Here is a 13382-nt window from a genome sequence, read left to right as displayed (position 1 = left end):
GTATTTTTTATAGGAGTCTTAGTCTGATATTTAGGCACCCTGATTCTAGCACAATTCACATAGTGATAAGAATTTGCACGCGCACGATCTACCAATACATGTATGGCCTCGATCTTCAAGGTGTTGGATAGGAAGTCACGATTGCCAATCACTTTAGAATACTGAACGAAACTTGACTAGCTTGTTCTTGGTTGGTGGATAGAAGATGGAGGTTACATTAAGAAAAACAACCATCGAATTTAACTGGGTGCATCAAAAAGGGCTACCCTTGCAAAGTGTCATGTAATTTTTTGTTTCTTTTTGTTATGTATCAAAAGTGCTACCATATGTAAAAATCAGTATCATTAGCATAAAAAAAAAAAAAAAAAAAAGAAAAGAAAAAAAAAATATCAGAAAAATACAAAAAAATCAAGTATTGTTCAATTCCATCCTCTCTTGTTCCAAAATAAAAAGAGAATAGTCAATGTAAATAAGAGTCATGTAAATAGTCATATTTTGTGTTTTTGTGTTGTAAGCAAGGAGGGTGTATGCCATTGATGTACAACGCGAGTAATTGTGAATACCTCCAACTCATTCACAATTCTCGTAAAGTCCGGACAGCTAGCTAGATTTCGACCTCAGTTCTTAGCCTGAGAACTATCTCTTGGTGATTAGTAGTCATAACTTCAGATCTTTCTTTACACATGTGTAGATACACTTTACACTCTTATCACATGTCCTTATTTGTTATCAGTGCTAGGATTGTGCCTCGATAGCTAGATTGACATCTCCATTTTGCTGTGAGCTTAACTGTTTTGCACATGTCACGTTGATGGAATCTGAGCTCATATTTTGTCCAGGTTTTGTAGGCACACCTCTGGTAAACCTTCACGAGACTTCAACTCGTCCACTAGGGACACTAGTGGTTTTAAAAGGCTTAGTGCATACGCTAAATGCATTCGAGAGACCAGCGACAGTGGTATAGTTAGGATTCCTTAGTTTTGTTTTACTTGAGGACAAGTAAATTCAGGTTTGGGGGTATTGATGAGTGCCAATATTGATATATTTATCCTGTTTTGTTGGCATTTAACTCATCTTTTGCGCAGTAATTCTAACATTTTATCCCATCTTCTGTATTTTCATTGTTTTCAAGAATAAATATTTTTATTAATTAATTTTGCATTTTTAGGTAATAAATAAAGTCTGGATGAATTGCGGAGCAAAAAGAGCAGAAAAGTAGTGAAAAGCCGGGAGGATTACGCAAGGAAGCCGCGAAGAATGTTGCGCACAAGACCAAAAAGCTAGGAATGGGCTCAAGAAGGAAGAATTGTTCTTAAAGAAGATATGGGCTTGGTATACCCAAGGCCCAAAACCCTTACCCAAATCCATTTCCTTTATCCATACCCATTTCCATGAAAGCCATCAGATTAGATTGCAGTTGAATCCAACGGTCGCTCCTATGCCTGTGGCATCAAAACCGATGGTTCCGCCCACACTACAGCACCTAACCTAATCTCGCACCGTTGACTTCGTTGTGTTCCACATCCAACGGTCACTACAAACTGCTTCTCTCTTAGCCGTCCGATCTACCTACCATCCCCTATCCATCCAGCGGCTCAGCTCGCCAAACATCGAACCAGATGCTCCCGCTTCCACCCTAGCACCGATCCTATTATCCACCCAAACACCCTCGCCCAAAACTTCATCTCCTTCACCCTGACAGTTGCAGAGCTCTGCAACTCCACCACCTCCCCTCCGCTGCCGCTGTCGCAACAGCCACCACACCACCACACCACCAGTTCCATCACTGCCACTACTATCTCCATACCGACAACACCCCCATATCCCTAGCCTAGTTATTTTCTTCATCTCACAACCTCTGAAACCCTAGGTTTTGGGGTGAGTAAAATAACTCGAAATTAGGGGACAATAGGAGCAGAGGAAGAGCATCAAGGACTAGAGGAGGCATGGGTCGAGCAGATTTTGGGAGTTTGTAAGTTAAATTTTGTTTAATTTAAAAAACCCTAATTTGTAATTTGGGGGAAACCCTAATTTTATTGTCTGGGTATAAATTGAGGGTTGGGTATCACTGTAGAACTTGTTCTTGGACTAGCCAAGTAACCAATTAGGGTTGAATTTCAGTTTTAATTTAATTTTAATTTTAATGTTAATTTTCAAGTTCAGTCAATTTCATTTATTTTCATATCACTGTTAATGTGTATATTTGTTGTTTAAATGTGTGATAGTATCCTGTTTAGGTTAATGTTATTCACTGTTAGTGCTTGGTTTCATATCCTGATTGCTCTTGTTAATGTCACTGTTATGTTTAATTCATTGTTAAGAAGTGATGGTATGCTAGGTTAGAGCTTTCAGTACACTGTTTTGATTGAGCAGTGGGGAGAAACTAGTGCTCACTAGTGACAATGAGCAAGCTAGTTTTCTTCCCACTCCATTTGAATGCTTAACTCTCTTGCATTGTTGTGATTGAGCAATGGGGGAAATTAGTGCTCATAGCAAGCTAATTCTCCTCCCATTCCATTGGTATGCCTAGAGCCACTGCTACTATCTCTTCCCATTCTTTTAGTATGCCTTAGCTTTGCCTTAGCCTTGTTAGCTTCTTCTCCTCCCTGCCCTTGGCTAACAGCCTTGGTTTATTTGATTTTTGTTTCCTGTTACTTGCCACTGTTTACACTCCATCTTTGCCTTGTGCTGTGCACTGCCTTGTGCTGCTGCTACTTGTTTTCTTGTTGCTTCCCTTACTGCTGTTTTCTTCCTTGTTTTTGCCCTGTGCAGTCTTAACTGCTTATGCTACTTCTTTTGGCTTGCTGCTTGTACATTCTGTTGCTTGTGCATTCTGTTTTGCCTTTCATTCCCCTGCAACACTTGTGCTGCTGCTGCATTGCCTTCTTTGCTTTGTGTTGCTGCTGCTGCCAAGCTGCTGCTGCAACCCTTGCTGCATTGCTGCCACTCCACTTCTCTTGCACTTGCCCTGCAGCACTTTTCCTGCTGTTGCTGCTGCCAAGCTACACTGCAGCTGCCTCTGCTGTTGCTGCTGCCAAACTGCTGCAGCTCTTGCTCCTGCTGCTGCCTTCCTTTTCCTGCCTGTTGCTGCTTCCTCCCCTAGACCACAGTTCACTCAGTCCATCCAAAGCTCACTTCACTCCTGAGCCCAAGTCCACTTCAGTGAAACCAAAGGCTAAAGGCCCAACCAACTGAGCCCAACCAACTGAGCCCAAAGCTCAGTTCACTTCCAAAAGCCTCTGAAGCCCAGTTAAGGCCAAAGCCCAGTGAACTGTTAAGCCCAATTCACAGTTGAACTGTTGAGCCCAAAGCTCAAATCAGTTCACTGAAATCAAATCCCAGCTTAGGTTAAGGTTGAAGGCCCAATCCAAATCAACTGTGGGCTTAACCCAAAGCTCAATCAAAGGCCCAAAGCCCATTTGCACTTCAAAGATAACTGAGCCCAAGCTCAGTTCATTTTATTGTTAACAAACCCACTAAGCCCAATTCATTCAAAGGGCATTCAAACCCATTAGTACTCAAAGCCCAATTTAAGCCAAAAGGCTTCTAAGCCCAAAGCAAATCTAGGAACCCAATTAGCTAAAACACTTCCGAAACACACCCGATCTCTGTGGATCGACCCGTACTTGCACGAGCTACAACCGACGACCGTGCACTTGCGGTATTACTGTAGGCCCCCGTTTCATTGCGCTCATTTTTATACATATCTCCTGGCCTGCCAAGTTTTTGGCGCCGCTGCCGGGGATCAATTTCTATACCCTTTTCGGGGCATACCAGCGGCATAGTTTTGTGACACGATTATAAGTTAGGGTTCCATCCACCGCCACTAGAGCATGGCCGCGCGCTTACGGTTAGGGTAGCCAAGATTGAAGTCTGTTGTGATGCTGGTCACGAACAGAGAGTGGGTTGGTACGTTTTGGCATGCTGCCGCGGTAAGTGGCACGTTTGGCATGTGCACTTGGCATGCCCGTTTGGCATGTGTGATTGGAATGCTTTTTGGCACGTTTGGCATGCCGTTAGCATGTTGGCGCGGTTTTGGGAAGCCAACTTAGTATGGCGACCTCTTGACACAATTTCCACCTCTTTTAAAGCTGTGGCAGGTTTAGAGCAACCTGATTGGTCAATAAAAGTAGGAGGCCAGCCATGCACGGGCGTGACCACCCTTTTGGTGCGTGTGGCAGATTTAATGCGACTTGATTGGTCGATGGGGAATAGGGACGACAAGTATGGGCCTAACAACAACTCATGGGAGTGTGACAGGTTTAAAGCGACCTGATTAGTCGACAAAGGAGTAATGGACGGTTGGGTAGCATCGGGTGTGGCCAAGTGGCGCCGGATGGCCAATGACATGGCCACGCTTCCTCTTATTGTTGCTCTTACTCCGCGGCTCCTTTATTCTTTGCTTTTTGATTTCGGGTAGGACTTTGAACCTACTAATCCATGGCGGACCAATTTCTTAGTTGTTCAAGCATAATCTTGACCAGCGGGGCCTTAATATACTACGTAGGGCGCAAAAACCTAATTTCTGCAAATTAGTTAGATTTACGAATGTTGTGAATTATCAGAAAATTGATTGAATTCTATGTGTTGACACAAAATTCTTTATTTATAGAGAGAAATATGCTTTCTGACTGAGTATTTCTTGCAAGGACCTCAACCTTGATACTTGGAAATTTGTGCTACTCTACTGCGAGTGAACACAAATCCATCATGCCATACCAATATTAAGGGTTCTGCCGGGGAACATAACATAGGAAAAGTACTCAGAGGGTCTTACATTAGTGAGTAATATATGCAAGGCGTTGAAATTTACAGAGTATCTGGGATTGTTGCTATATGCACCAGTCTGGATAAATTTCATGCAAATATATTGAACGGCTCAATAAATGCGCCAGTGGAGAGGTTGACCCTCATCACTCTTACATGGCTCAGTTTTCTCGCAAAGTGACGACACATTAGATGCAAGGTTTTATAATTTTAACCCTGAACTAAAAACCACCATCAACAAGTGGATTATATCCAAAGGCCTGGAAAGATAAATGTGCTCCAATAAGAAATGGTGGTTTGGATCTGAAAGATACAATTGTTTTTTTTTTTTTAATTTAGCTCTTCTAGCCAAACTGGCTTGGATAATGTTAACTGAAGAAATTTTATAGTGGGTCAAACTCTTTAAGTGCTGGATACTTAAGAAACAAAGATCCTCTTTATGATCCTTTAAAGAAAAGTGGTACTTGGATCTGACAAAGAATAAACAAAGGATTGGAAGTTATAAAAAAGTTTTATATCTGCGAAAAGTTGGAGATGACTCATCCATAAAACTCTAAACACAACTGGATCCCCATCAGCATGAAGGTGTAGATGGGGCAAAACGTTTTCTGGTTTTTACGGAATTGAGGAGACGACCGTGCGGAGGAGACTCCTTGAACCGAGCGAAATGATCAACCTCACACAGATGCTCTGCAAGAAGGGAGTGCTTTGAATTCGAGAGATCAATCTGTAGTACCCCGGCCTAAACCAAGACAATGTCCGTTCCAGAGTAAATTCAATCACAAGAGAGGATGGGTCGATCTGTAGGAGGGAAGTTGAGAAATGTGTGGAATCGATGGTAATCAAAGATTGTAGGTGTGTTGTGTATTCTGAATAAGATAAGTTCTGAATGATTGAATCTCTGTTGAGAGTAATTGCTCAGATGATGAGTTTTTAATCTCGTGTTGTCTGTTTGACGTGAGATTCTTGTATATTCAATCATGATTCAGAGACTTATTTATATTGCTGGAATTGTAGACACCATGATCCCATGAAGTGTGACAGTTGATGGAATCAAAGAGTGAAACCAGTTGCTCATCGTGCGGAGACTTGGTCGATTTTCCATCCACTACTTTGTTAACTCCTTCAACTGATTGCACGACTTGCTCACATTCCATCGTATGTATGAACACACGTGCCGTAGACCGCCAGACCAAAACCCTAGTTAATATCCCCCCATGTTACACGATTGACGTCTCGTGGTTAATTAGTCAGTTGTTGACTTCATGACTTTATGGGACGATGAGTCCATGTATTTGCTGAGTTGAACATGATCTTGCAAAATGTCCTGAGACTCATGAATTGAACCTGCCTGTTGAGACAGAGGTATGATTCTTAAGTAAACGTTGATAGTTAAGGTGAGAAAGTATTGCTCATTCGATGAATTGTTGAAATATTGATAGTTGAACCAATATTCCTTGGTTTGAGCAAATATTGCTCATCTGAGCAAATGTTGCTCATTTGATGAATTATTGGTAGCGTGACCAAGATAAAATATTCATTTAAAATACTGGTAATTGAACCGAGCATAATTAATAAAATACTGATCATGAGATTGTCGTAAATTTATTGGTGTTTGAATCTGGAATTATGATCATTGGACTCAGAAACCCTAATTCGATCAATTGATGACCAATTGATGGTTTATTTGAAAATTAACCATGGAATGAAGGAGGGACCGGCTACATGGGATCATGTATCGGCCATGTAGCGCCTATATGCTCGAGTGAGCAAATACCAAGGTCTCTTGAAGAGTTGGTGATTTGTTGATGAAATAATGATTAAATGCTGGTTTAATCATTTATTTGAAATATGCTCGTCTGAGCCTTAAGTGATAAAACCTAATTAATTATGAAGAGATGAGGGACCGACCAAGGGGTCATGAAACCGGTCCTGGATGGTCACGGGATCGAATGACGATCGCTCTATGAAAATTCCAAAATTATTTGGAAGAGTTTTGGACCTAATACGTGCAATTGCGCAAATTAGGTCAATTCATGAAACTATGTGGGACCGGCTCCATGCGATCCAAAGAGCCAACCTTGGTCGGTCAAGGTAACATGCTCACGTCGTCAAAACATTCGTATCTTAGTTCTGAGAATTTTGGTATTTTCTGGCGTGCGTTTGAGCAACCATTTGAGAAAATATGACAAAATCAGGGTTTTGCTGAAACTGAGGAAACTTCATGAGATGAAGGAAAATAATTATAAAATGAAGGAATGATGAAGCGTGGGACCGCTGAGGCCAAGGCATGGCCGGTCGGTCAGTGACCATGGTCCCATGGTGCCTTTCCTAATTTTATATTATTTTTCATGATTTTATGAAAATATCATGAAATCAAGGAGTTTGTTGAAATTAAGGAGTTTCTTTGAAGTGAAGGAGTTTCCATGGGATCAAGGAAACAAATAATATTAAAATAATAAAATAAGGGCGTGTGGGACCGGCTTTGAGCATGGTCGGCCGGCTGCGGCCCGGTCCCGTGCGTTTCCCTAATTTTTGTCTATTATTTCCATGATTTGAAGGAATTTTCATAATTTGAGAGAAATACCGTGAAATCAAGGAATTTCATGGGATCAAGGAAACTTAAAATAATAATAATAAAATAAAGGGACGTGTGGGACCGGCTAGGGCATGGCCGGCCGGCTGGGGCCCGGTCCCACGAGTTTCCCTAATTCTATATTATATTTTTCATGAAAATACCATGAGATTAAGGAGTTTTCATGAGATTAGGGAAATATTAATAAAATAATAAGGAACCATGAGGTGTGGGGCCGGCCGAGATCAAGGCATGGCCGGTTGGCCAATAAACACGACCCCATGGCATTTTTCCCAATTTTATATTATTTCCTTGGTGCGAAGGAAACACCATGAAACTGAGGAGTTTCCTCAAAACGAAGGATATTTTTTCAAATGAAAGGATTTTCATAAGATCAAGGAAAATAACAAAAATATGATAAAATATAAAACTGGCGTGGGATTGGCCACGACACGGCCGACTGACTAGTGGGCCCAGTCCCCCAGCGCCTTGGTCAATATTTTATTATTTATTATTTTCTTTCCTATTTTGCATAGGTTCATTGTTTCGTCGTATTTTGAAATACTCGTTCGTGCATTCAGGTGATTGTTAGTGCATCATCGTCGATTACACTTGCACCTTTTGAGTCGGGGCTTACTCGAAGGTAACTCAGACGCCCGTATGTTGAATATTTATTACTAACCCATGGAATTCTGCTGGGAAGAACCATAGATTGAAGTAACGAAATATTACGAAAATATTTGAATATTTTCAAATATTCAGTGGATGAATCCAAGAATTTAGGAATAATTAATTGATCGATCCATACTAGTACAATTGTCTAGGAGCATTAATTATTCTGAGCGACATGAGCTAGTTGAAGCGTCATATCCTTTATATAGTCAGGAAAACTGTTGTTTGTATCCTGAAGACGTTATTGCTCTATACTAGCAGGAAAGCTGTCTAGGAGCCGTCCAATCTCGTGATTCTATATAGAAGTAATTACTGAAGTGTTCAATATTCATGAGATATGCCTTTGCCTAGCCGAGAGACTACATATCTGCATGTACTCTGAGAGACAGTATTCTCAGTCAGAGATTCAATGAGAGACCTGTGTCTCGATACTCGCGTCTGATTGCTGGATCAGAAGTTCGTATAATTATGGGTTTACGATTTTAGCCTTTGTTAAAAATCCACCATCTACATTAAGTCCCCTGCTTAATGAGGAACAGCCGTGTTCCTGTGTCAGCATTAAATGGTGATTTTCCGGTTATAACAATATTAGTAATTGAACTTAGACATAAGTTAAAACGTTACCGGATTTTGATAGTACGAGCAAACCACGACTTGAATGAAGATCCCAGTAGCATGATAGAGCATCGTTCGATGAGCATGAATTGGTGTTGAACCGCTGATTTGGACGATGGGACCTTGGTCGTTTAGGATTCGCGGGCCGGGCCCAATAAGGATATCCTTGTGAAATTAGGTTTTGGAAATAAAATTTGATATAAAAGGGAATTAATCCCCCTTTTTTTTTTACTTCACCTAAACCGACCACTACCTTCATCACCCCTTCATCACCTTCACGCCAGGGAGGAAGAAAATTCTCGCTGGAGTTTCCAGCGCCGCCGACCCTCGCCACCACCGTCCCGCCAATTTCCGGCCGACGCCGACCAGGTACAGAATGTTTTTTTTTTTTTGAAGTTCATAAGAGTTCCATGAAGTGATCATGATTGGGTCACGTATACATGTGCATATATATGAGTGTGAGTTTTGTTGAAAAACCCCTTTTTCTTTGAAAACATATGTTCGTTTGATCGTTAGTTTGAGAAACTAATAAAAATTCCTGATTTAGGAGAGATTTTTTTTTATACATAGACCTAGGTCCAGTGATAAAACTTTCATGAGAACCAAGGTTTTATCATAAAAGGAGTGAACTTTCACTAAACCGAAATAAACCCTCGTTTTAAAGAATGACGATAGAACGAAGGAAAAAAGTTTTTTTTTTTTTGGGATAATTGGAGCTTAGTACTCAGGTTTTGACCAACACCAGGCTTTGGTCTAACATTTGTCCAACGTTAGGGCTTGGTACCTGGACTGGACGTTGACTCCTGTTGACTAGGTTAAGTCTTAACTTCCGTTGAGTGATTATAGTTTTTTGATTGTTGTGGTTGTAGTAATGAAGGTTCAAACTCTCGGATTTTTGAAGGATAATTTTTTGGACTTAATAAAAAAGATAAATATATACAATAAAATATTAACAATGGTGAGAGGTACTGGGACTAATGATTCGGCCAATCTTCATAAAATATGGCTCAATGAATTATTCTCGACAATAATCACTCAAAACATAAGTTATATGGACTCTTATTTTGCCAAAGTAGATTCTCAAAATTGATTGTAAATGTTAAGCATGGAACATCAAATCACCTAATCTAAGCATGACCCATCTAATCAAATAACACACAATTTAATCAAATCATATTTCAATTAATTTTTAATGCAAAAGTCTTAAAAAGAATTAATTAAATTACCCATGTATGAAGCTTGGCCTCCTCCGTCGTCCCAGTGTTGGGGTTTAACTCATCATAGTAAAAATGCTCTCAAAATAATTATTTATGGCTCAAAAATGGTTCACAGTGATGAAATAAAGAGAAAATGATGAAAATCGGGTGTTTGCAACGTTTATAATTGTTGCAAACACCGTTAAAAAGAACGATAAAAGAATACTGCTGTTGTCTGCGTAGCTGACTACGACCCACAAGGACTGGTCGTTGTCACTGTTGAAGAACGACGGTTTTTGGCTGTCTGTTCTTCGTGTTCTTCATCTTCATCAATGGGAACAACAACAACAGAGAAAAATGGTGGATTCTTCCTCTGCAGCGCTCTCCTCTCTACTCCCAACTCTCAACACCCTTCTCCTCAATCCCAGCAACCTATTTATACTCAACAGGTCGACCAAATCTTTGTAATAACTTCAATATAATCCGGCAGTGAAGATAATATTTCCGATATTTTTTCTTTATTCTTCTGACTTGTTACGGGATTTGTTTCCTGGTTTATCTCTTTCACGCGTCTTCTCTGAGCTGTAGAATTTGTTTCCAACCAATACAGTCGATCCATGCACGTATCTTCCATCCAAAAATTCCGAGAATAGAATATCTTCCCTGTTTTGAGAATATCTTCCCTGTTTTGCATCCCACGATTATCCAGCCCAAATAACTCGATTCGAACACCCATACCATCCCTGTTTGGCTATAACAGGTCCAACCCAATGAAAACTAGCCCTTGAATCTCCTTATATCACGTCCAAAATTTTCTTCAACAATTACGCAGGTGAAGAACTATTTTTCCCGCCAAAACTCGGTTCAAATGGGGAAGAAACTGGTAGCCCCCTATCCAGAGTAGGGGTGCGAATAGCAGCTGCCTTGGGGGTGACCTGGGGGTTCCCCTTAGTAATTAGGTTACCCCTTATCCAAAAGCGAGAGTCCGAATAACACTTGTCCTCCGGGTGCTAAAATCAACTTTTCGAGCCGAATTTTCCAACAATGTTTATTTCCTAAAAATACATAAAAACACAATATTAGTATAAAAATAAATTTCCAACAATACGGACATTGAGGACAAATTAGGCACAAAAATGTGTCTATCATTGAGTAGTAAGTAAAAATTTGTAAAATTTTTAATTATTTTAAAAATTCTTATTATACCCTTTACTTTTCTTAATATTTACAAAATTCTTAGAGTAAATAAGGAGAAGTATCTTTTTCTTATTTCTCTTCATTCTCCAAACTTTCACGCTTCACCACCACCACTTGCTCCGTCTCCATCTATCTCTCCTGCATTTTAGAGTCAATCCCAGTTATACTTTCAACCTAATTCGTTCAATGGATTCAACACCCATCTCCAATTTCTGGAAACACTTCAATTATAACCAAGAACCCTACCTTATGATTAACCAAACCCTAATTCTCCATGTCTCTTTACTGTTTCAGAATCAATTGTTGATTCTTCTCCCTAAATATCAACAACGAACTACTCATCCAATTAATCGATCAATAACAAACAATCTCGTGACGAACAAGCGAATATGGTTAGTCGAGGTTGTGAAGTTATTATTGCAACTCCTGCACATTTGCTCGATTGTTTGGAGAACCAAGCTTCTCAATAAATTGGTAAGACCCCTCTGATATCAATCATCACTTAATCATTTTCATCCTCTTTCGATCTAAAAATCTTCGTTTTTCATTCTCAAATCTTTACTTGGATGAATCTGTTGATGGGTTTTATGCAAGAACAGTCGGCTAAGAACATGAATCTGGTAATGGGTTTTATGTTGGAGTCGATTTGGAGAGGCAGTGTGGGTATAAATGATTTGTAACATTTTCTCTCTTTGGTTTAAATATATACCATCACTAGGTCAAGAATTTGGTTAATTTGGTGTTGTTTTCTCTTGGGTTATTGAATTTGCTCAAATTATGTTGTGGTCAATGAAGATTTGGGGAGTTGTTGTTTCTTTCATGAACAAAAATCAGGGAAAGAATGAAGTGGCTGCAAGATGAATGGAAGATGGGAAGAATATGGGAATCGTGCTTGTCATGGGTATGAGAATGGATTTGAGCAGACTTTGAAGTGAAGACACAGCTGCTGGTGAAGATTCCTTCGGTTCTTTAATTCCATGTTTATTCTTTCTGATTCCACATCATGGGGTATACTTGTAAACTCATAATTTTACAGTATTTTTATTTTGTAAAACTAATTAAAGTCTGGTCATAAACAGTCAACACGAGTCAACGTCCAGTCCAGGTACCAAGCCCTAGCGTTGGACAAATGTTAAACGAAAGCCTAGTGTTGGTCAAAACCTGAGTACTAAACTCTAATTATCCCTTTTTTATATAGACTTGTTTCCAGTGATAAAATTTTGTTTATGAGCTTTCATGGAAATCAAAACTTTATCTTATAAGGTGTGTGCTATCACAAAAATTGAAATAAACCTTCGTTTTAAAGACGGACGATGATACGAAGAATTTTTTTTTTATATAAGATCGTGATCTGTCTACGAAAAATATCTTTGTATACAAAACCATGACATGCTCACGGATTTTTTTTTATTGCGTGATTTATCACTCACAAAAATAAAAACGTGAGTTATTGTTCATGTTTTTGTAAACATATATTTTCAAAAACCCAAGTTTGATTTTGAGGAATATTCAAAGTAAACAATTATTTATGATGAAATAATGTTTTAGTTTTCATAATTCCATGGTGAATGTTCACACAGTAGAAATGTTCATGATTTTATGGAAATCTGAGTTTCGTTCGTTTTTTGTAGGTTTCGAAGAGACGAACGATTTTTGAGGTGTTTAACTTTCGCATTACTATCACTATTGTTAGTGGAATCGTGAAAAGGTAAGAGTTAAGAAATACCATTTTCTAGATGTTAGTATTTCCATTTGCATGATTCCATCATCTTGTTGAATTTCATAACTGGATGATGTACTGAAGTAGAATGCAGTGTGAATTTTACAGCTACTCCGCAAAGATGTCCAACTCCCAGGCTAATGACGTTTCGAGAGATGAGATGTACGTTGATGATGATATCTCCAGAGATGAAACATGTATGGATGAGACTTCCTTTGGCGAAGAAGAGGATGAAGCCCCTGGAATTAAGAATGTCCCGAATGTGGATGATGCAGTTTTTGAGGTTCAGAAGGAAGCTGAAAAACATCTCAAATATCCAGCGTATCGTCTTCTGATAAATCCCAGAAATGTTACTCAGAAGAAATTGGTGACTCCTAAGACAGTGATCCGGTTTTTCCTTGAACGAGGGATCTTCTTTGCATCAATCATAGAGTTTAAGCTTTCTCGACGACCTTTGGAAAAATAATCTGGATGGGCAAGACATATGTTGGGTTTCCCTCATGTAAGGGCTGTGCTCGATCAGGTGCAAGTGACGAGAGCTATTCAGGCATCTGGAGACTTATTCATTTTTTATGATGCGAGAGGTGTTGTGGCTCTACTTTCTCGTTGGTGTATTCCCGCTCACACCTTCATATGTAGA

At 39.6% G+C, this 13382-nt stretch overlaps 1 long non-coding RNA gene across 1 annotated transcript; it reads left to right on the top strand.

The window, feature by feature from the left end:
- Positions 1 to 11090: 11090 nt before the first annotated feature.
- On the top strand, positions 11091 to 12094 carry LOC113360924. The gene is made up of 2 exons (XR_003364871.1): positions 11091 to 11496; positions 11857 to 12094. It is a non-coding gene; the product is annotated as an uncharacterized LOC113360924 (long non-coding RNA).
- The last annotated feature ends 1288 nt before the right edge of the window (positions 12095 to 13382 follow it).

This window comes from Papaver somniferum, chromosome 3 (genome assembly GCF_003573695.1).
Source record: "Papaver somniferum cultivar HN1 chromosome 3, ASM357369v1, whole genome shotgun sequence".
Lineage (NCBI taxonomy): Eukaryota > Viridiplantae > Streptophyta > Magnoliopsida > Ranunculales > Papaveraceae > Papaver > Papaver somniferum.
This window is presented reverse-complemented; position numbering and strand designations above follow the sequence as displayed.